Genomic DNA, 22919 nt, shown 5'->3' on the forward strand with positions numbered 1-22919 from the left:
CTCAGCCACCACAACACAGTACTAATCATGAGACACACAACTCTCCTAAACAGTATGCCACTCAACCTAAGGCAAAACAACATGCCCAACACACTAGTCATAGGAAACTCGATAGTGAGGCACACTGATGTCCCACTCACTAGGTTGAATAAGGAGAAAGTAACTGTCAGGTGCTAGGATCTGCCACACAATGCATGCACTCAGGTCCCTCAGCAACGGGTACAAATATGACTCTGTCATTGTACATGTGTGTGAATGACCTGAGATGTACCTCTCTAAGACTACATGAAAAGACATGGATCAGCTCTCGGATTATGTAGCCCAGGCGGGTATGACCCTAGACCTGAGCAGCATTCTACCATCACCCAGAATGATACCACAGTACAAGTAGAAAATGATAGATTTCAACAATTGGCTAAGGTTTTGGTGTCATTCTAAGGGGATCCAGTACCTGTCTGCCTGGGATGACATGATTGACAGACCTCTATGCTTTACCAGAGATGGCTTGCATTTGTCACCCTGGGTTTCCGGATACTGGCCAAGGCTCTTGCCACCACTATAGTGCCTTTTTTAGGCAGTGTTCCAAGGACCAAATTACTACTGTAACAGCTACAAGCAAATGCAATCTGAGGGTCATGCTGCCCAACGCTAGAAGTCTAAATCTCAAAATGCACTCCCTAGAAGCACTCCTTAAAATGGAGAACATCGACATTTGTACTGTAACAGAGACCTGGTTCAAGGCAGCAAAAAGCACCCCTGGACTACCATGCTATAACTCATTCCACACCTTTTGGCCCCAGAACTTGGACCAAAGCTCCAAAGGTGGTGGTGTTTCCATATTCATAAAGGATGTGCACACCTCCAGACTGGTAGCCCAACATAATGCATAGATTCAGGTCATAGCATGCTATAGGTCCCCAACCATGTTCCAAGATTTGCACTTCATGTTCCTAAGCACCCTGGAGAATATTAGGGTCCAACCTAACACTTTTTTACTAGGCGACTTCAAGTACCCTGGGTAAACTATTCGTGTACCAATACACTTGCCCAGTGTTTTCTGGAGTTCATTAAATCCAATGCCCTGGACCAGCTCATTCTTACCCCCACTAGAGGTAGCAACATCCTTGACTTGGTCATTACTAACATGGGCGACCATTGCTCTACACCAGTAGTCAGCTCCTCCTTGGTTAGATCCGACCACAAACTGATTACCTTGGAAATCCACCCCCCCCCCCCCCTGTAAAGGTAACCACCATGAAAAACTTCTCCAAAGTTAACTTTGGGCTCCTAAAAACAGAGGTAGCTAACTTCATGGCACCCATGCAAATGGAGAATAGTTGTGTGACCGAAGAATCATATACTAATGCACTGTACGAACACGTACATAAATGCATGGAGCTCGCCATACCCAATGGAACCAAGACACTCTCCTCCAAAAAAGGAAGACAATCTGGTGGTCCCCTGCCATAAATAAACCCTACAACAGGAGGAGGAAACTGATGCAAAATAAGGTGAAGTCCCAAGACTGGAAAAAACTCCCTTATCAGCCTCAACAAAAAGTTGAGATCTCACATCAAATCCTCTAAAGGTAGCTATGAAAACAGAATTGCAGCAGATAGTAAAGACAACAACAAGGTCTTCTGTAGTTATGTAAACAATCTTCACGGCAATACCCAGATTTGCTCTGAGCTACTGCACAGTGGTGCCTCCTATACCGAGCCAACAGATATTGCCAGCATACTGGCTGACAGATTCAGTGCCAACTTTACCCCCTCCCAAAGGACCAATCACAATACAGTAGATTGCCAGGTGCCCAGTATTACTGCTGCACAGGTTAAAACAGCACTGTCCAAGGCCAAGAATATATCTTCTATGGGACCTGACAATATCCCTGGTTGTGTTCTACATGAACTACAGTGTGAACTGACACCTTATGTGTGTGCCCTGTTCAATCGCAGCCTCACCTCAGGCTTTGACCCTACCGAATGGGGCACTGCTACAGTCATCCCTCTCCACAAAGGAGGAGCGACTACAGACCCTGGGAACTATCGCCCCATTAGCCTACCGAGTCTGATATGCAAAACTATGGAATGCATCATCATGGACCTAATAAACAAGGATATAAGGAATCTCCAAACTCTGGATCCCACACTTTGGTTTTGTGAAGGGTAGATCATGCCTGCTCAACTTGGTCGACTTCTTTGAGTCAGTCAGCAGAGCTGTCGATGATGGCAAGGTGGTTCATACAGCCTACCTTGATCTGATCAAGGCTTTTGATACCATTCCTCACTCAGGAATCATAGAAAAACTCACTAAGCTTGGCATCAACCCCTATATCACTAGGTGGGTTGCAAACTGGCTCACAGAACCCACAGTTTGAAAGTAGCTGACTCCAAGTCCGACTGTCGACTAGTCACAAGTGGAGTCCCACAGGGTTTGGTCCTGAGTCCTCGCCTGTTTGGTATCTACTTCTCTGAAGTCCAGGCCAACACAAAGGGACTCTGGCTGACAAAGTTTGCAAATGATTGCAAGTTGAGAGTTATTAACTCCCCAAGTGATGTTGACAACCTACAAAATGCCCTCACCGAGACCAACAACTGGTGTCAGAATCATGGCCTTGAGCTCAGTGTGTCATCCCCTTTGGGAAAAACCCGGTTCCCGTGAATTGCAACATTGATGGTAATCCACTGAACACAGAAGGCATTATAAGAGATCTGGGAACACAGGTTGACAGCAACCTCTCTTTTGATCACCACATTGCCACTGTGGTCAGAAAGCCCTTCTATGTGGCACATCTCATTACTAAGGGTTTTGCATCCAGGAAGAAAGAGGTCATTGTCCCCTTCTACTCTTTCGTCATTAGGTCAGTCGAGTACAATGCCCCATTTGGCAAGTACCTCACTAGACACCTGCAACAACTGGAGAGGCCGCAGAAGTACCTCACAAAGAGGATCCTAGGCCTTAAACACGTGTCCTATATGGACAGACTCAAAAAACTCCAGCTATTCTCTGTTTCATATTGCTTACTTAGAGGCGATCTCTGCTTGAAGCCATGTCTGACCCAGCTCTGTTGGAAATGCTACATCTAAAGAATTCCCAATCCCTCTGCACCACATGCTCCAAAGACCGCATTACCACAATTAACAGAACATGGTGGGAGGGACAGGTTCATAACCCAGAGACTGCCCATACTATGAAACAGACTTCCCATACATGTCAAGCAGAGCACGTCGCTGACCCTTTTCAAGAGAAATCTTGATGAGTGCATGGGAAACAGAAAATTCACTCCATGGATAACTCCAGTTGCTCTACTTGACAGAGGCACTGGGAGCTAAGGTCGGGTGGCACTATGCCAGGTTAATCCTATGGCTAGGCTTGTAAAGGCCCCAGGGCCATTAGCCTAGTACACACCTATGAACCTATCTATAGGTGTTGAACAGGGAGGTCTTCATACAGATTATCCACCAGTGGGGTATTCTACCGATAGATCTATTTGTTTCCAATCTGAACCATTAGTACAGAATATTTTGCTCTTGGACCCCTTTGCAAGGTAGACTGAGCAATTGGTGCCTTTTTCACCAGGAAATCAACATTTCTGCATGCCTTTCGTCTTAGTCAAAAATGTATTCTGAAAATTCAGGAGGACAGTCTCATAATTCTTGGCCAAGACATTCATTCTCCATTTTCTTTCAACTATCAAGGGCGATTGCTGCACATTATCCCCCAGCAGAAGGTCTGTCTCATTCAACAAAACCTGAAGACACTCATACTCAAGATATGGGTGATAAACTTTTGATTCCTTTTAGGCACCTTTACACTAAAGATGTTCTACAGGTTATAAAGCAGGCTAGAAAGTCTGCAACTGGAAACTCATGTACATCTAAGTGGAAAATATATTCTTCTTGGTGCCAAAAGAGAGGATGAGGTCTTTTCAAGTAGGGGAATACCTTTTATCCTCCATTATTTTTTGAGCTGCTCAGTTTGTGTCTGGCATACACTTCGAATAAAGTATGTTTGTCAGCCATTTCAGCCTGTCTTCCTATAGATCCATCTCTTTCTTCACAGCCTGAGGACAAGCAGTTTCTAAAAGGTGTTCTGTACATCAGACCTCCAGGAAAATCAATTTATTTTCCTTAGGACTTGAATTATATGATTGAGAAATTAACTTTGCAACCCTTTGAACTAGCTCCTTCAGCTTCTTTTAAATATATTTCATGTTAAAAGTTTCTGTTGCTCTAACCTCTGTTAAAAGTATTTGAGATACAAGCCCTGATTTCTACCTTTTCTGTTTTTTTTTTTTTTTCACAAGGACAGAGTATCCTTTCGAACTAACCTTTAAGCCTAAGGTGGTCACTAAAATGTTTCTGAATCTATTCACCTTTCTGCATTTTTTCCTAATTTTCAACATAAAGGTGAAAACTTTTATTTGGACAAGACAAGTGAAGTCAGAAAATCTTTTCAATGGTTCATTTCCTTTCCTTTGAACGTACAAAGCAAGGTCTTCCATGACCCAAACAAACCATTATGAGATTGATATCCCATTACATCATTTTTTTGCTACTCCTTTCACATTACAGCCCTCTTAGGCAGTGTCATTCTATAGGAACTGTATCTTCCTCAGGTGCCTTGTTCAAAAGACTAGACTGCAAAGCCATACTAGAGGCAATTACTTGGTCTTCCATTCTCACTTTTATAAAACATTACATGATTGATGAGAAATGGATTTGCCAGAACCATTCTTCAAGGGTTATTAGACCCAAATCCAGTTCCTCTTGCCTCCTCCTACTCTACAGAAAAGCTTTGGGAATCATCCCATTTGTCAGCATTACTGGAACAGTGATCTAACGATATACAGGCTCCCTATTGAAATGTTAGCATTTGTAATGCTGAGAGACAATGCATCGGGGAAAAATCAAAATACTGAAAATGTGGGAGAAAGAGAAATATTGATGTCACTTTTTTCTCCTTTAAACTTATTTTTCTTTTAACTTGTTTGTGGTATTGTTTTTTTACCCCAGAGAAGGAGGCAGGCCTCCCCCGAACTTACATATACAAACTCCAAGATTGCCATAATCTGGATGAAAAGAATATTCTAAGAAATGTCCATCTCAGACTTGGTATATGCAAGTCCATTTTTTCAGCCATTCATTCTCCATATTTCAGGACTTGCTGAAGTGGGTTCTGTAAAGTCTCAGATTTTTTGAGCCGTTTGTGAGTTGCTGCAGCAGAACACACCTTTGGGCCCATTTTTATAGGCTTTCTTTGTGGTGCATTTCTGGAGTGCCAGCACACAACTATATTTTTCCACCTTCAGTAGAGTTTGAAATGTCTCCAGGTAAGCTTTTGGTAAACAGTCTTTACAATAGATTATTACATTGTATGAGAGCGGGTTAAATTGTATGAGAATGGTTTAAAATTGTGTAAGAATGGGTTACAGTACATATGTTTTGTATGAAAGTGGGTTCTAATTACCAGAATATATTTTTCTTTGTATGAGAGTAGGTCTAATCATGTATACAAAAATGAGAGTTTTTTATTGTATTTGCATGTTATTAATGTATGACGGTGGGTTTTAATGTATGTGAGTGGGTAATATTACCATTATATTGTATCTACAATGGGTGTGAATGTAGGTGTTGTATAAAAATTCAGGTGCTCCTGCACTGATCCTGCTTAATTCTACCTTCCTGTCTCTCTAATAACCCCTCTTCTGCACAGTAACAACTTATATCTCTTCTGTCCTGAAGGGTAGATTTATTCTATGTCTATACATCTGTAAGATTTGTTAATCTGTATATATTTTGGTGTCAACTTTCTCTTGGACACTTGTATACTGTATTTCTCCTTGGCTGTCTCTGCAACCATCTGTCTGATTTCATGTTTCACCTTTAATAGGTTACCTTGCAACTGTAAGTTATTGTAACTCTACGGTCTATTTCACTTCAGTTGTTATTGTTGACCTTTATGAAGTATGGTATTGTTGTCTCTTAAACTAATGTTGTGATACATCCCTGTTTATGCTTATCTTTATTAAGTATGGTATTTTTCTTTTTCTGACCAAGTATTGGATGAAACTGTAATATTTAGCTGTTTTACTAAATACTGTATTAACATTCTGTTGGAGCTTTTCTCCTTGGGTCTCCCCTGAAAAAGGGTATCTGCCCAGTCGGGCTAACCTGGTCAACAAATGTCAAATAAAAAAATAAAGAGCAGAAGTTTGGGACTCCAGCCAGATGTATGTTTAATAAATTTGGATGAGACAGCTGTAATTATTTGGTAAAGTGGTCTGAGCTTAAAAATAATAGTGCACTGCAGTTCACTGAGAATGGATGTTTTGATAAGGCTATTTTAGAGATTCTTCAAAAAAAATTTGTACAGAAAGGAAATAAAGTATCTGCCTCTTGTTGGTCAGCTTTTAACGACTGTCAAGAACAATTAAAAAATAAGAAAAAGGAATTTGTAGTTAGAAGTCTAAAAGATAATTCAGCTAGATTAAAAAACAGCTGGAAGCAGCAAATACATTACAGTAAGTCGAAGATAAATTTCATGGCACTTGGGGTCTGTGTCCTTTAAAATACCTAGAAAATTAAAATTAACTCAGCCTGATTCACCTGCTGAAGACTGGCCTCTAATTTCTTCATCTCACCATGAAGCAGGCAGTCCTCCCTCTACAGGAGACTAGGTAGGGGAACGAGTTGAAGATAGCCCCTCTACTACTACTTCTCTTGATACTTCTAAAGTTACTTCCAGTACTTCTGCCCATTCTAAAGGATCTGTTTACGACACTAGATTCTGGCAGCAGTAACAGCCACATGCTGTTTCACAGTCTGATCAGATGTTAATGAGAGTAACAAATAAGTATAGACAGATTCAAAACACAAGCCTGCATCTGGGGCAAAACATGTAGACAAATTAAAATGATTTCATAATAAAAGCACCCCCTCTAAGATGAGTTCTTTAAAGAAGTTTAAAAAGCTAGTCACACAATTTATAATAATCATTGATGGAAAAGAATACAGATGGGAACCACCTCTCAAACAAGGCTTTAAGGATGCATCAAGTTCTGATTCATCCTGTGATGATGACACCCCAACCACCAACACACTATCTGATGCTCAAATTCATCCTTTGAGGAAGGTATCTAATCCTGCAGCAGCCTTGGGACAATGAAGCTGAACTTGCTGTAAGAGTAGCACACCGGTAGACTGCAGTAGGTTTCCAAACTATTGTATATTCTCTTCCTCTTATCTCAATACACTTAGATAAACATGCTAACATTTTAGAAATGCATGTATAGTCACAAAACCCCTCTGTTAAAGTCGTATAAGCAGTGTTAAAAGCTTCCATACGTAGATATTTTTAGGAAAATATGAGAAAAATCAGCTATAGGACACAATATTCCCAAACACGTAGATGAAGGATTCCTAGCATCAAGAGACAATTTGCTGAAAACAGTCACTTCAACATGCCCTCCAGCACCCAGATGGGCAACAGTTAAAGCAATTGTACAGAAAGAGAATGAATCTATTGATGAATGTCTTCAGTGCATGATGATAGATATGTTCAAACCTTTTTCAAGACCTCCAGAACCTACAGAAGGAGTAGTAGCAAATGGGTTGTCAGCAGCGTTTGTAGAAGGCTTATTACCACCAGTACAGGAGCAACTTAAGATGGTCTGTCTCAGCTGGCCTAGTCTAGATATTCATGAAATTGTTAATCAATATGTAACAGATCATGTAGTCAGAGAGGAAAAAGAACAACAAAAGAAATTAGTAGATGCTCAACTTTAACAGTTTCATACCGGTTCATGAGGAAGAGGGCAGGGCAGAAAAAAATCTTGGAGGTAAAGGTAGATTTAGATTCTTTTCATGGTAAGACCCAGGACAATTCCCACAAAATTTTCACCACCCCCAATTCACTACAGCCCAGCAGGGTGGGGCACGTATTAGCCCATGATTTCATTGTGGTTAGAGTGGACAGTGGAGTAATTAGTGTCTTCCTCTTCATCAAACCAATTCATTTTCACAACCTAGCACCTAAACAAATGTCCAAACACAGCAGCAAGTGGAAAGACACCTTCCTACCTGGACTATTGCTTGGTAGCTACCAGTGTGGCAGCTAGATCATTAGGACAGCCATGCACAGGAGACATAGCTATTTCCTTTGGCGCCAGTTGCCCAAGAAGGTCCCCCTGTTAATATTGCAGAAAGTAATTCCACTCTTCCCTTTCTTGTTGACCCTGGAGCAGCTTGATCCATGATCACCTCATCAAATGGAAAACACCTCCCACTCTCCATGAAATCTGTTCGGGATGAGGTGGTCTCTGGGCTTCTTTTGGATTATCTAGAGACCAAACCTATTCACATTTAGTAAGGCCAATTAAAAGAGCGTATGCCTTTATTGTAGGAAACACTACCCCTTTAATTCTAGATAGAGATTAACTGTGTAAGTTTTGGTGTACTGTATTTTGTCCTCCAGATGAAGTTTTTCTAGATAAGCCGAATGAACCTTCCCCTTTGGGTCTGTATGTACCTGTTATCTGTGCAGAAGGAAATAGTACTTAAAACAGACCAGACCTTTGCTTTAATGATTGGAGCAACTGGAAACAGCTCCTTCACACCTGTGGATTACCCATGACAATGAGGTAGCACTTAAAAAAGATGTAAAACCTGTAGGAGTTATTTTAAAACCTTATGAGCACCTAGCCATGGTAGTTCAGTATCCCTTACCAGTGGACGTAAAGAAAGGAATTGAACCTATCATTTCTGCATTACTTCAGTAAGGAATAACTAGAAGCCTATGTAATACACCCATTTTGTCAGTTAAGAAACCAGGCAAGACACTTTTAGGTTTGTACAAGACTTAACAGCAGTTAATAACATGGTAGTGCTGACTTTCCCTGTAGAGTCTAACAGTGCAACAATACTAAGTTCTATTCCACCAACAGCTAACACCTTTTCAGTAATAGATATTTCCTGTCCTTTCTTCTTTGTTTTTATATACCCAGACAGACAGTATTTTTTGCCTGTACATACAAAGGACAATAATATACATGGAGAAGATTAACTCACAAATATGTAGAATCACCTACTCTTTTTTATAGAGAAATAAAAGAAAAAAATAGATAAAATAATGTTTCCATTTGGGTCTACCTTAATCATGTATTTAGATATGTTTCTAGCTTCTGATTCTTGCCCTAGATGTAGACAAAACACTACTTTTCTTTTAACAAAACTAGTGGAACTGGGGTTTAAGGTTAATAAAACAAAACTGCAGTTGTGGAAACCACAAGTCCAATATTTAGGACATCTCATTTCAGAAAGCTGTCGACAAATCTTAACTTCATTCATTGTGTTCAAGCTACATAATGCCCTCCTATGTTAAAACCGTCATGGACCTTTTAGGGACTGACAGGTTATTGCTGCCAGTGGATCTGTAATTTATGCAAACGTAGTAAGCAGTTATTAGAATAAGAAAGACACTTCTGAGCCCTTGCCCTGGCAGAAACATCATGAACAATCTTTTATACAATGAATAACCTTACTTTGTAACCCTCCTGCTCTAGGGTCACCTGATTATTCAAATAATTTTTTTTTCTGTTTTGTAGTCAAAGAAATAAAGTAGCATTAAGATTATTAGAACACTGAAATGATGATTTAGACCTGTTACTTATTTTGGTTCAAATCTTGATCCTGTAGCAGCAGCCCTTCCCTATTGCCTTACCTCTTGGGCACGAGACATTTGTAACAGTTCCACATTCTCCAGAAGCATTATTACTGAGATCCAAAACCCAGTATTTATCTGCTACACAGTTGTCTAAGTCTGTATTATTAACCAAAGTAAGAGAGAGAAACAAAAGTTGCCATGCTTATGTTCTATGTACATTAAAGTTGCCATTTCTCAGCCTGTCATATTTTGAGTGGTTTCTCCTCTAGCCCTGTGGGATTTTAAATATGTATTACCTTTGCATAATAGCTTTTCTTTGCAGGTCATTAGATGTTCACCTCTTAACTCTGCTTCTTTAGTTCCTACTGTGGACAAAAGAGAACCACATCATTATATTTTTGTAGTTAACCATATGCTTCCTCCTAGATCCGGTTCATGAGATGCTGTATTACCAAATTCCAAATTACTTGTGTTTGTCTATGGATCCTGTGCTGGAAAGGAAGACAGTAAGTTAGCAGCAGCATTTTCCTTGTGCACAGAGAACAAAGTCATGCTGACAGGACAGTTAAATGGAAATATGTTTCCTCAAGTAGCTGAAGTTGTACACATTACTGAAGGATGTAAATTAGCAAAGTCCAAAACAATAACAATTTTCACGGATTCACGTTATATTTATGGGGTAATTCGTGATTGCAGTTGTAGAACACTTTGGAGAGAAAGAGGGTACCTTACATCAGCAAGGACAGTTATTAAAATTCTGTTTTTGTTCATGAACTATTAAATACACTTTTGTTGCCCAAAGAAATAGCTATGGTCATACATACAGCACATATTTCAAAAGGCAGTAGTTTTGCAGATACGGTGACTAGACAAGCATGATTCATTTTAACAGCAGTTACAGGAAGCTAACATACCTGTTCCTTTAAAGGAATTGTCTTTTCAGTATCAAGCTGATGACTCCAAAAAGGAACGTGGATCCTTGATGACTGCAGCCTCTCTCTGGACTCATTGTGGTGCCACCTGTTCCTTTCTTACTCACTTGGTTCAGGCTTATCATTTGCCCCCTCATTTGGGAAAAAATGAGTTAAGACAAATTTTGATTGATTGGTATGCCCCTAACATTTCTGAAGTCATTCAGCATTTTGTCAATGGTTGTATTACATGCTTAGACTACAGTGTGTCAAAAAGTATTCCTGTCTCTACGCAATCTTTGAAAAAGCCACGGTGACCTGTACAGTGGGATTTCTTTGAACTTTTTTTATATGTTAATTGGGAAAGTCCGACCTAGAACATAGCCAATTTTCAGCGGAGGCCTGGGGAGAAACACTCCAGATGCATGTCTTTGAACATGGGAGGAAACCGGAGCACCCGGAGGAAACCCACACGAACGCAGGGAGGACATGCAGACTCCACACAGAAGGCACCCCAGGTGAGAATCAAACCAGAGAACCTCTTGGTGTGAGGCAACAGCACCACGGTGCACCACTGCGCCATCGATCTTCTGCAGTCACAAAAATTTAGACAAGTTTTGGTGATTGTTGATGTGTTTTCTGAATGGATTGAAGTTTACCCTTGTGCTGAAAATATTGCAACTACTGTTGCTAAGAAATGTTTACAGGAGTTAGTACTCAGATTTGGTTTTCATGAAACTCTTTATCAGGAAGCACTCCGTTCAACCATGATGGAAAGGTCTTCCAGATTTGCATGCAACCACTATTGCTATCGGATGCGAAGGATCACCCAGTTAGATTTACGCGTCACACATCAAGAAAGCCCTCCTTAGTGATGGATAGCACCTGCCTACCTTCATAGTTATAGGCATTTCCATAACCTTGCTAAACTCAAGTCAATATTTATAAAAAACAGTATTATGTCCACAAATAAACTGTCAAGAAACAAGAAATTTTAGTCCTGTATTAACAAAATATTATACCCTGGGACCCGTAATGCTCCCAACCCCTGCCCAGATAACTCTTCCATAGAAACTGCTAATTAATCCAACTCCCATTTTATTGACTCCATTGCTACAGGATTCTGAGGAAGTCTCCTGTAAGGAGAAGAAAGTGCTAAATCTTTCCTTATTTTTAAAGTTTTTAAGCCTTGTGGACTGTTATGTACTGTTCATTTTTCATTCTTGTGTTGGCTTGAATTAAAGTATTATTTTGGAGCTCCAGTGGTGAACCTGTGTAATTATTATGGATAGTCTTCGAGGAGGGGCAGCCTTCATTGAAGCCCCGCATTGTTTGTCTTGGATTTTCTTGGTTTTTGGATTTACAGCATGATTTGTTCTATACTCCTGTTTTCTCCCAGGTAATTCCAGTGTATCCCAAGGCTAAACGTTGGACCTCTTCATTTTGACATCATTATTAATTTATATTACATCCTGCCAACAGGTGTCCCTCATTCAAGATGCCGAGGACTCCACCCTCATCTGCTCATCAAACACACTTCCCCATTTACACTCCATTACTCAAAATCCCTTCATCTCCATTGAACACTGGCTCTGCAACTCTTCCTAAATCCCAATAAAACCAAGCTGTTACTACTTCTCCCCAAATCTCTAACACCACTCAAAAAACACTCTAAAATAACTTCTCTCAAGCACACAGTTATAAATGTTGCATCTCATACCAGGTTACTAGGTGTCACAATTAACAGTCAACTGAAATTTGATCTCCATATACAAAATTGTATGAAAAACCACATCAAAAACTCAGTATCCTCTACAGATCCCAAAAATTCCTTACCAACTCCTCCTGAGTCACATGGGCAAACAAATATCTCCAGCCTTCACTACTGTATGCCTCACCAATTCTTACTAATATTCAAATTTCCCTCAACACAAAGCTAGAACTATGTTGTAATGAGGTAGCTGGATTTGCAACCAGTCTGTCATACAAAAGTCATCACTGCTTTGTCTGAAAACATTAAAGTGGCTTGAGTTGCCCTAGTTACCTCAATTATTATATTTAATTAATATTTCTGGAGATCAAACTTTTCCCTAGATGTTCATCGTGTTACACTGCTGCAGTCATTACACTTGCGTTATCCTGCCATCAGGCGGTCCCGCAGTCAGCCAGAGTTCCAAAGTCTTGGTCCGGCGTCGGTTGCTGTCGCTTCTTCCCTGATGTCAGTGCGTCAGGGGTATATAAGATGCACCCTAGATGTTCATCGTGTTACACTGCTGCAGTCATTACACTTGCGTTATCCTGCCATCAGGCGGTCCCGCAGTCGGCCAGAGTTCCAAAGTCTTGGTCCGGCGTCGGTTGCTGTCGCTTCTTCCCTGATGTCAGTGCGTCAGGGGTATATAAGATGCACCCGACGCCATTTTCTTCAGTCTTTCTTGCCGCGTGGTGCCCAAAGCAAAAGCAGTTTGCAAGTGCCGGTCGGCCGACTCCTGAGATTTTCAAAGTCGAATTTCAGATCTGAAGTCTTCAATAAAGCTAAGTACCCCATTGGGGAAACTTTTTTCTTGCCTCAGACCGATGTCAGAAAAAGTTAATAATTGTATTTCTTGTGGAAAGCAAATACCTCATAAGGACTTCCACTCTTACTGTATTCCATGCCTAGGCCCTGATCACAACGTCACTAGTTGTCGGTTTTGTGCTAGATTTAACAAACGCACTATAAAACGACGTTTTGATTTTGCTTTGCACTACTTTGGTCGAAGGTTTAATTATACAATGCCATCGGATCAACAGACGACCGCAGTTCATAAAAACCGCAAAGACAAGGATAAAGACAAGCATCAGAGGTCCAAAACCGATGAAGCCTCTCGCTGGTTCTCAGTGAGGCACTTTCGCAGCCCCTGACACCCGCTACCTCAGAGCCACAGGCCGCCTCCGACTCCCACGTGGAGACAACTAGGCCTCTGGAAACTCAAGGTATTGGGCCTACGGAAACTAATCCCTCAGATGGGTCTGGAGCCGCTGAGCAGGCATCGGCTTCTGAAGGTGTTTTCAGACCTTCACAACTTACCATTAAAGCAACAACACCATTAAAGACAAAGAAGCCAAGTACAGCATTCTCCAGGACAGTCCTCCATGCCTAAGAAACAGATGCTCAAAATGGCCGAAGACCTCATTACTCTAATCAGGGGTTCCCATCCTCCTCCTGAGAAAAGGCCTAGGCAGGATACAGACTATGATTCCTCTGATCAGGTTTCCATTTCCTCTGATTCCTCTTCAGACCAGGGATACTCTCTACCCCCCCCTATGAGGACTCCGATGCTGAAGAATCTATCCCTTCAGCCTCCCCTCCTGAGGATTACTCTTTTGGGGAAACTTTACATACCATGAGGGAGCATTTCCATTGGGAAAGTCAGGATTATTCAGAATCCAAGAAAAGGCTCAGGGACTTCCTTTTATTGCCTCGGCACAGGCCCCTTGCTATTCTGTCTGTGTTAGATATTGTGGATGATGTGTTCTCTGAATCCAGCTTATCTCCTGCTTCTTTGCCCCCCACTCCAGCCAAGCCAGATAGGTATTATAGAGTCTCTGACTCTCACAAGTTTCTTTATAAAAACCCTTCTGCTGATCCAGAAACCATTTCCCAGGGTCCCAAAGGGGTTAAGGCTTCCATTGCAAAAAATCCAGTCCCCTCTGACAGAGATTCTAGAGCATTGGATAGATGGGAGAAGAAAGTTTACACTTCTGCAACTTTAGCGGTAAAGGCTTTAAATTGCCACTTTCACATGCTTAAGTACCAACAATATTTAATGGCTCAGTTAAAACAGAAAATGCTTACAAGCTCAGAAGCTCCTGACTATAAAGAAATGCAGGATTTATTGCATGCAGTTGAAGAGGTGGGAAAACGTACTCTGCAATGTGGTTTTGATTCTTTAGGGGCCTCTTGTAGAGCTGCAGTTACAGGTTCTGTGATTCGAAGACATGCTTGGTTGAAAGAACAGAGTTTACCTGACCATGTTAAGGCAAAATTATTGGATGCTCCTTTACAGCATGATATCTTGTTTCGTGTTAAGGCAGAAGAGGTGTTAAAGAAAATGGAGGATAAAGCTAAATCTATGCAAACAGTCAAAGATTTCTTACAGGTACAGCCACCTCGATTTAGCAGAAACTGGCCTACAAAGAATTGGTCCTTTCCAGTGTCAGACAGGCCACAGAGAGGCAAATACAGATGCCCAAGAGGCAGATCTCAACCCCAAGGCTCTTACAGAACAACAGTGGGGTACCTCAACCCCAAAAGGAGGTGAGGACAAGTCTCAACCTTACAGGAAACAGTCCCAATGACTTCCCCCTTCGTATGCCAAGCACTTCCCTTTTGGCAGCCCCCTTAGGGGGGAAACTAGCACTTTTTTCTCAAAATTGGCAAACAATCACCCAAGACAAATGGGTTCTGAATATTGTGTCTCAAAGATACAGGTTCCACTTTCACACTTTACCAAGGCTAAAGGGAATGCCAAACCTGCCAGAAAATCAATGGACAGAGGCTCAAAAACAAATTTCAGCCCTCATGGACATTAGAGCTATTCACAAAGTACCACAGCAGGAACAAGGACAAGGATTTTACTCGAGTCTTCCTGGTCCCCAGAAAGGACAAAGCCTGGAGACCCATACTAGACCTTTCAACTTAAATACTTACCTGGATGTTCCGAAATTCAAAATGTTGACACTACAGCAGCTTATTCCCATGCTGGGCAAAAAGGGCTTGGCTTGTTACTCTGGACCTGAAAGAGGCATACCTGCATGTCCCTATCAGACAAGATTGCAGAAGATACCTCAGATTCAAAGCGGGTACAATGTACTACCAATTCTCTGCACTGCCGTTTGGTTTATCTACTGCGCCCAGGGTCTTTACAAAGTGCCTGGCACCAGTAATTGCATTTTGCAGACAAAAAGGAATTCAAATATATCCATACCTGGACGACTGTCTCATTCAAGCAGAGAAAAAGGACATTCTTCTAAAGCATCTGGCGTTTGTAAAAAGGCTGCTAATTTCTCTAGGGTACACAGTAAACGAAAAGAAGTCAAAACTAGTGCCCTCACAACAGATAATATTCCTGGGTGCCAGTTTGGATACAACGGCCCAGATGGCTTATCTCACGACAGACAAACAAGGACAACTGACTCAATATTTTCAATTAATGGCAAAATGTCCCATCTCCCTGCAAGAAAAATTCTGCAGGCCCTGGGATTCATGGCATCCTGCATACTACTAATTCCATATGCCAGACTGCATATGAGGAAATTACAATGGTACCTAAAAAGTGTTTGGACTCGGCACTCTCACAGTTTAGAAACAGTAATACCAATAATTCCCTGCCTACAACAGGAGTTTCGATGGTGGCCACAGGTATGTCACCTCAACAAGGGTCAGCCTTTCACTCTACCCACAGCCAGGCAGACTCTAACAACAGATGCTTCGGATTATGCCTGGGGAGCACACATGGCAGGAAAATGTATTCGGGGCAAGTGGACCACAGACCAAATGCATCTTCACATCAATCAAAAAGAGATATTGGCTGTTCAAAATGCCCTAACAGCTTTCAAGGACCTTCTGAATCCAGGACAATTATTAAAGACAGACAACACCACAGTAATGTGGTACATAAACAAGCAAGGGGGCACTCATTCCTATCCCCTGTGCAGGCAAGCCATGACCTTGTGGAACACAGCTCTAACTTACCAAGTTCATCTGCAATCACAATTCCTGCCAGGAAAGAAAAATACTCTGGCAGACTATCTCAGCAGAAATATCATGGACTCTCACAAATAGAAATTGAATCCACAAATCTTCAGCATGGTAATGCAAAAATGGGGGTGCCCAGACATAGATCTTTTAGCCTCCCCACTGAATTGCCAACTACAAAAATTCTGCACAAGGACTTACCACACACAAGCATGGAAAGTGGATGCTCTTTCGGTTCAGCTGGAAAAGCCTAAAAGTTTATGCCTTCCCACCACTGCCTCTCCTTTCAAAGGTTCTCCTAAAAGCCAGACAAGAAAAACCACAGATGATCCTGATTGCTCCAGACTGGCCACGCCAGCACTGGTACCCAATCTTAAAGAACTTAGCTCAAGGCCCACCATGGATTTTGCCTCAAATTTCACACCTTCTGACTCAACAAAACAATCAGATCCTGCATGGCCAGCTCAAAACCCTAAACCTTGCTGCATGGCAGATTCATTAGTCAAACAGGCAACACCTCTCTCTAAAGCTGTTACGGATGTCATTTTGGAGGCCAGGAGGCCTAGCACCAGGAAATCTTACTCAGAAAAATGGAAGAGATTCTGTGCCTGGAACCAGGCTCAAAGCCTTGACCCTCTTGTCCCAAACATTCCTCAGATTTTACAATACTTAACTGAGATGCTGGACAAAGGCCTATCCTTCTCATCAATTAAGATCCACGCCTCTGCTATTTCAGCTCATTACAACACGGATCCTCCTTTATTCTCTCATCCCTTGCTAAAGCAGTACCTCAGAGGGGCTAAAAACATAAGACCGCCCCGGAAAGCACCAACACCAACGTGGGACCTCAATTTTGTTTTGGAAAAACTGACCTTGCCACCTTCTGAGCCAGCCAATACAGCCGATCTAAAGTTTTTATCATGGAAAACAGCTCTGCTCCTGGCAGTAACTTCAGCACGAAGAGTCTGAGCTACAGGCATTATTGGCAGTGGAACCTTTTATAATATTTCATCAGTACAGGGTTTCTTTAAGGACAAACCCTACCTTCATGCCAAAGGTGTTACCTAGTGTGGCTCTTAACCAAACCATCCATTTGCCAACTTTCTATCCAAACCCCCAGAATAAAGGGGAGAAACTTCTGCACTCTTTGGACATACACAGGCAGCTACACTTCTTGGACAAAACAAAAGCTTTCAGGAAAGCTGAGCAACTGTTTGTAGCATATGCTGCAGGATCACAGGGCAAGGCTCTCTCAAAGCATATTATTTCCAAATGGATAGGACACTGTATTCGTTACTGCTACACACAGCATGGAAAATCAGTCCCAAATAACAGTAGGCCACATTCTACCAGAGCAACAGCCACTTCAACAGCCTTTCTCAGAGGAGTACCAACCAAGGAAATTTTGGAGGCTGCAACTTGGAGTTCAGTGCACACCTTCACCAAGCATTACCACTTGCTTCTTTACTCTAAATCCAGAGCAGGATTTGCCACTGCAGTTCTGCAGGGCCTCATAGCCAATCCTAACTCTTTATAGACCAGCCACCCAACCTTAACTTTGGGATTCTACCCAAGTGTAATGACTGCAGCAGTGTAACACTATGAACATATTACTGTTTTGTACCTACCATAAAAGTAGATGTTTGAGTGTTCACACTACTGCAGTCCAGGTTACCCTCCCTCCATCCCCTCTGAACTAGCAAGACTTATCCATACCTTTCTATCCTATACAACCTTTGTGGTGTATTTGCTTGTAACTGAAGTTATTTTTATTTTTTATGTATGTTTTATTAGCAATATGTATTGCCTACCTATTTGGGGGCACCTGACATCTGGGGCAAGAAAAACTGAAGAAAATGGCGTCGGATGCATCTTGTATACCCCTGACGCACTGACGTCAGGGAAGAAGCGACAGCAACCGACGCCGGACCAAGACTTTGGAACTCTGGCTGACTGCGGGACCACCTGACGGCAGGATAACCCAAGTGTAATGACTGCAGCAGTGTGAACACTTGAACATCTACATTTATGGTAGGTACAAAACTGTACTTTACTGATGGACTGTTTGGAATGCTGTTATATAGGCCATGTTATACAAGTTGTTTAGCATAGAGAGAGACTTTACCTTGTGGCCAAATTTGCAATGCTCCATGAAAGAGGGTGGCAAAGGACATAAAAATGCAGTTGGAAAAATAGACACTTGTTGGGTTTACAGTTGCACCATAGAAAAGATTGCATTTAAAAGGACTAGCACATGTGGATCTGGGTGTTGCTGTTATTTCAGGAGCAGGAATCCTGCCCCCTTATGGGGCAGTGAAGTCAATATGGGAGTTGAGAAAGCTGTCTAAACTATTAGAAATATTAAGTAATGCTACTTTTGAATCAATAGATCACATTACAGTTGAAATAACTGCCATGCTTAGTGTTGTGCTGCAGAACAGATGGCACTTAGCTCTTGCTTCTAAGGATAGCACATGCACACAAATCAAATCAAAGTACTGCTCATTTACCCCTGATAACGCGAATGGCATTCGCAGTTACCTACTCGCCTAGAAATTTATACAGAAGGCTCCACAGCTGTCTCATGCAAAAGAGGCTTACAGCTCTCAGTGTGTATGGTTGTCTAACTCGTTTTCTGGTTGTGGAGGAAGTATATTGAAATTCTGTACATTAATTGCAATCGTCATTATCCTTTTAAATATCATTTTATTCATTTGCAAAAGGTTAATCATGAATCTTCTTGAATTAAGAAAAAGTATCAAATTGTTTGACAAGTCAGACTGGAAAAAGTTCTATAATAACGCTTTCATAATTTGCTTCAATTAATATGAGCCCCACAAAGGCAGACATGGCCTCTTGTGTTACATGTGATACAAAGCAGGAAGTGTAAACCAGTCTACAAGTCACTCTATTAGATGGACTTGATGAAACTCAAGTGAAAGTGTTTTCATGTAGTTCTGTAGTGGTAGCTGATGGTGTCTTGTCATTTTTGTTTTCCATAGGTTGCTGAGCTAGTAAACCTCACTGGTCTTTTAGGAATATTCAAATAAGGGATTAACCTCTAAGCTTTGGAATTGGATCCTTGCTTTCCAGTCTTGCAGATTTTCCCCCAGTCATCTACTCATGACCCTACCATTATTGTCTGTAACTAGCTATAAATAACTGACCTGTTGAATGTAATGTATTAAAACAAGAACACATGTCCCTATATCTACTTAACTGAGTAAAGTACTTGAAACTTCAATAAGGCATCTTTATTCCTCCCATAGGGAGGGCATCAGAGAGAAAGTCTCCTAGATCTGCTAGCTAAAGTGATTTTGTCTGGACTAACCTATTGTATTCTGTCTCTTGTTACTCCTGTCACCATAGGGGTTACAGGTGGGGGACTTTCAAGATGGCTGCACATTGCGTAACAGCTCAACTCAAGTTCTCCCAGAGTAAAAACAGAACCTCAACAGAGAAGGCTAGTAGACTTTTGTGTTTATAGGTAAATTTCAGTAAATGGCTAGGAAGTGTGCTGCCTGGATGACAGGAAAAAAGAAATACAGAACACTTGGACAAAAAATCAGCTACAAAAACTGAAGAAGCAATACTGACCGGGGAAAGTTCTGCAGCTGTTCAGCACAAAGCAGTGCAATCTCCAGACATGACTTCCAGTAACCTACAAGAAAATATAAGACAACTGAACACAGACCTAGTTAAATAAATGAAATACTGATGGGAGTATATCAACACAAACAACAAAAGGCTGGAAAAATGGAAGAAGTTTTAAACAGATATTCAGATGAGGTGACAAAGCTGCCAAAATCAGATTGAAATGAAGAAAAGGCTGGCTGAATATGAGACTGCTCATTAGGAGATGTTTTAAAAATAATAAAATTAGAGGACAGAGCATGTAGGGAAAACCTGAGATTTTCAACTATACCAGAGAAGCTAGAAGGAACAGACTGCATTAATTTTATGAAAGCACAAATAAGCAACTGGACTGGTATTCCACAGCAGGAGTTGTTAGTTGAAAGGGCACATGATGTGTATGCTCCGAACCTGGCAATAAGAAACCTAGACCTTTGATAGTAAAGATGCAATCCTGCCAGCAGTAGGAGCTGATTCTGACAAAGCTGGGGCAGAAGGACAAAATACTAAAAGCGGGAGGCAGCAGAGTGTTTGTGGAGAATGATTACTTGTGCACGGGCAGAAGAGGAGTAAATTCATTCCACTATTCATGGAATGTCAAGATGCAGGTCTGAGATTCAAACTGCTGAATCCAGCTGTCTTCAAGGTATTCTTCCCTGGAGGGGCAAAATCAGTTTTTGATGAAGTATATGCTAAGGAGGAGGTGAGTTGTGAAACAGAAGATTCTGCTTCTTATGGTAATAAAGACCACAGAGAGACTGTACCTGTGAAACCTTTTCCATTGTTTCAATGAAAAATGTTGGAAGAAGGAAGGGCGCATGAGAGTTGACTCGAAGAATTGAGAGCACATTGGAAATTAAACAGAGGATTTGGGAGATGGAGATGAACATTAGTAAAACCAGTAACTTAATGTGGGATTACAGTGCAATAATTATATTTGTGAAATATGACAGAACAAGAAAATTGGGAAGTATTGGACTTTTTCAGAATTTGTTGGACTTGTGGGAGAATCTAAAGTATAAGCCCTACTTTGTTATTAATGTCTGGAAAAATGTTTTGGGGAGGGGTGTATGGTTTTCTCTTTGCATGCTATAAAGTAAAGTTTTCCCAGTTATTTTTAAGTGTAATGGGGATTGTAAATAGTTTATGTTGTTCTTTTTTCCCCTTTCTTGTTTCCGTCTGTCTTTCTTCATGTTAAGTTTTAAGAAATACAGGCACTGTAATGTAAAAAAAGGACTGGTTAATGAACATGACAAAAGAAAAATGAATGTGCTTTTTTCATACACACAACTTACCTTTGCCCATAAACTCATTTATAAACCCAAGTGTTGCCCTTCCCTGAAAAATATCATTGAACCTTATGTCCCATCCAAAAATCTATGCTCTAACAACAAACACCTACTTAAAGTATCAAAACCTAGTAAAAGAGCAGGTAGCTGCCTCTCTTCTGATTCCATAACTAAGCTGTGGAATGCCCTCCCATCATCAGTTACAGAATTAGACAACATAATTTCCTTTAAAAGAAAACTAAAACAACATCTCACTGATAACCCCAGCTGCACATGCAACACATATCCACAGCCTCCTTAATCTAGAAAAACTGTTTCACATAGCAAATATAGTTTTGTATATGTCGTACTGTTACAGCACATGAGTTATCCCTAATCCTTAGTATCTTAGTCCACACATCTATACAACTATCTTAAAACACATTTTCTCTTCTCTGTCACTTTCTATTTTTATTACTACCATTAAATGCATGTTACCTATAATCTACATATTCCCACCACCTAGCTATAAGATTCTAACTATATCTGTTTTACTTTTAAGTTTAGTGGGAAGGCAGAATTAAAGAGTTGCGGTTACCTTTCCCTTTTCCTACTCCCCCCCCCCCAAAAAAAAAAGAGCTCTACTGTTGCATATTTCTAACTGTATAATTTTCCTGCATGCTAATGTTCCATTGTTACACTATTGTGCCTTTTTACAACATATGTGCTGTTTAGTTTTCTGTATTATTTCACTTGCTTTATAAGTAATTGTTTCCTTACAAATTCATGTAATGATTTTCATGCAACTTGGAACTTTTCTCCCCAGGCCTCCATTGAAAATTGATCTCAAGCCCAGTTTACTTTCCCGGTCAACAAATGTCAATAAATAAGTAATAATAAATAATGACTGGATTAAGGAGCTAAGATTTAGTAACATGTTTTAAGAGGAAGCAAGTAAATGAAAATACATATTGAATATTATGATGCTTTTTTCTGACAAATTAATGTATGCTTGGTAACAGTTCTGTATCTGGCTCTCATGTCTCCATGGAAACAATCGGATAAAGAGAAATTGATACTCTGGTTCTTACGTCTCCATAGAGACAATCTGATAATGAGAAATTGGCTGTCTGGTTCTCATGTCTCCATGGAGACAATCTGATAAGGAGAAATTGGATACAGTCTGGTGGAAAAGTGATTTGCTGGGGAAAAAAAAGAAAAGAGAAACTGGCTAGGAGATGATGTTCTCTGAAAGCATTCAAGGGTTTTCCCAGCTGGGACAGCTATAAAGATAAGACAAAACCAGACAGCACTTAGAACCACAGGCTGCACCATGCTTCTTAGCATAGATAACCTTTCTTTTTGGTTAACTCAAGTCTGTGTGTGCCTTTCACTTTGGGACATGTGTTCCTATTGGGGGTAAAACTTCAATATTTGAAGATGTACATTGTTTTGTTTATAAGAATTAAATTAATAGGTTTTGGGGAGTATTTTTTGAGGGCTTTTATTAAAACAAAAAGTTTTGTAAGATGTGACATAGGCCCAAATGGATATATCAAGAAACAACTATATAAAAGTTCAACCTGCCAAACAGTGTATGCATGTAACACAGAAGCTGGAACTAGACTTTTAACAAACCGGTATTTTGCATAAAATGTGATGATAATAACTTTTTAATACAATGGTGCTGTCTGTAATGTCTTT

General features: G+C 40.8%; 1 protein-coding gene across 3 annotated transcripts in view; it reads left to right on the forward strand.

Annotated features, from left to right (window-relative positions):
• CCDC171 (coiled-coil domain containing 171) overlaps positions 1-22919 on the forward strand; it is a 3960104-nt gene that overhangs the window by 1458990 nt on the left and 2478195 nt on the right. The window lies entirely within an intron of this gene.

The sequence above is a fragment of the Protopterus annectens genome, chromosome 2.part0, assembly GCF_019279795.1.
Source record: "Protopterus annectens isolate FY-2018-M chromosome 2.part0, PAN1.0, whole genome shotgun sequence".
NCBI classification, from domain to species: Eukaryota; Metazoa; Chordata; order Ceratodontiformes; family Protopteridae; genus Protopterus; species Protopterus annectens.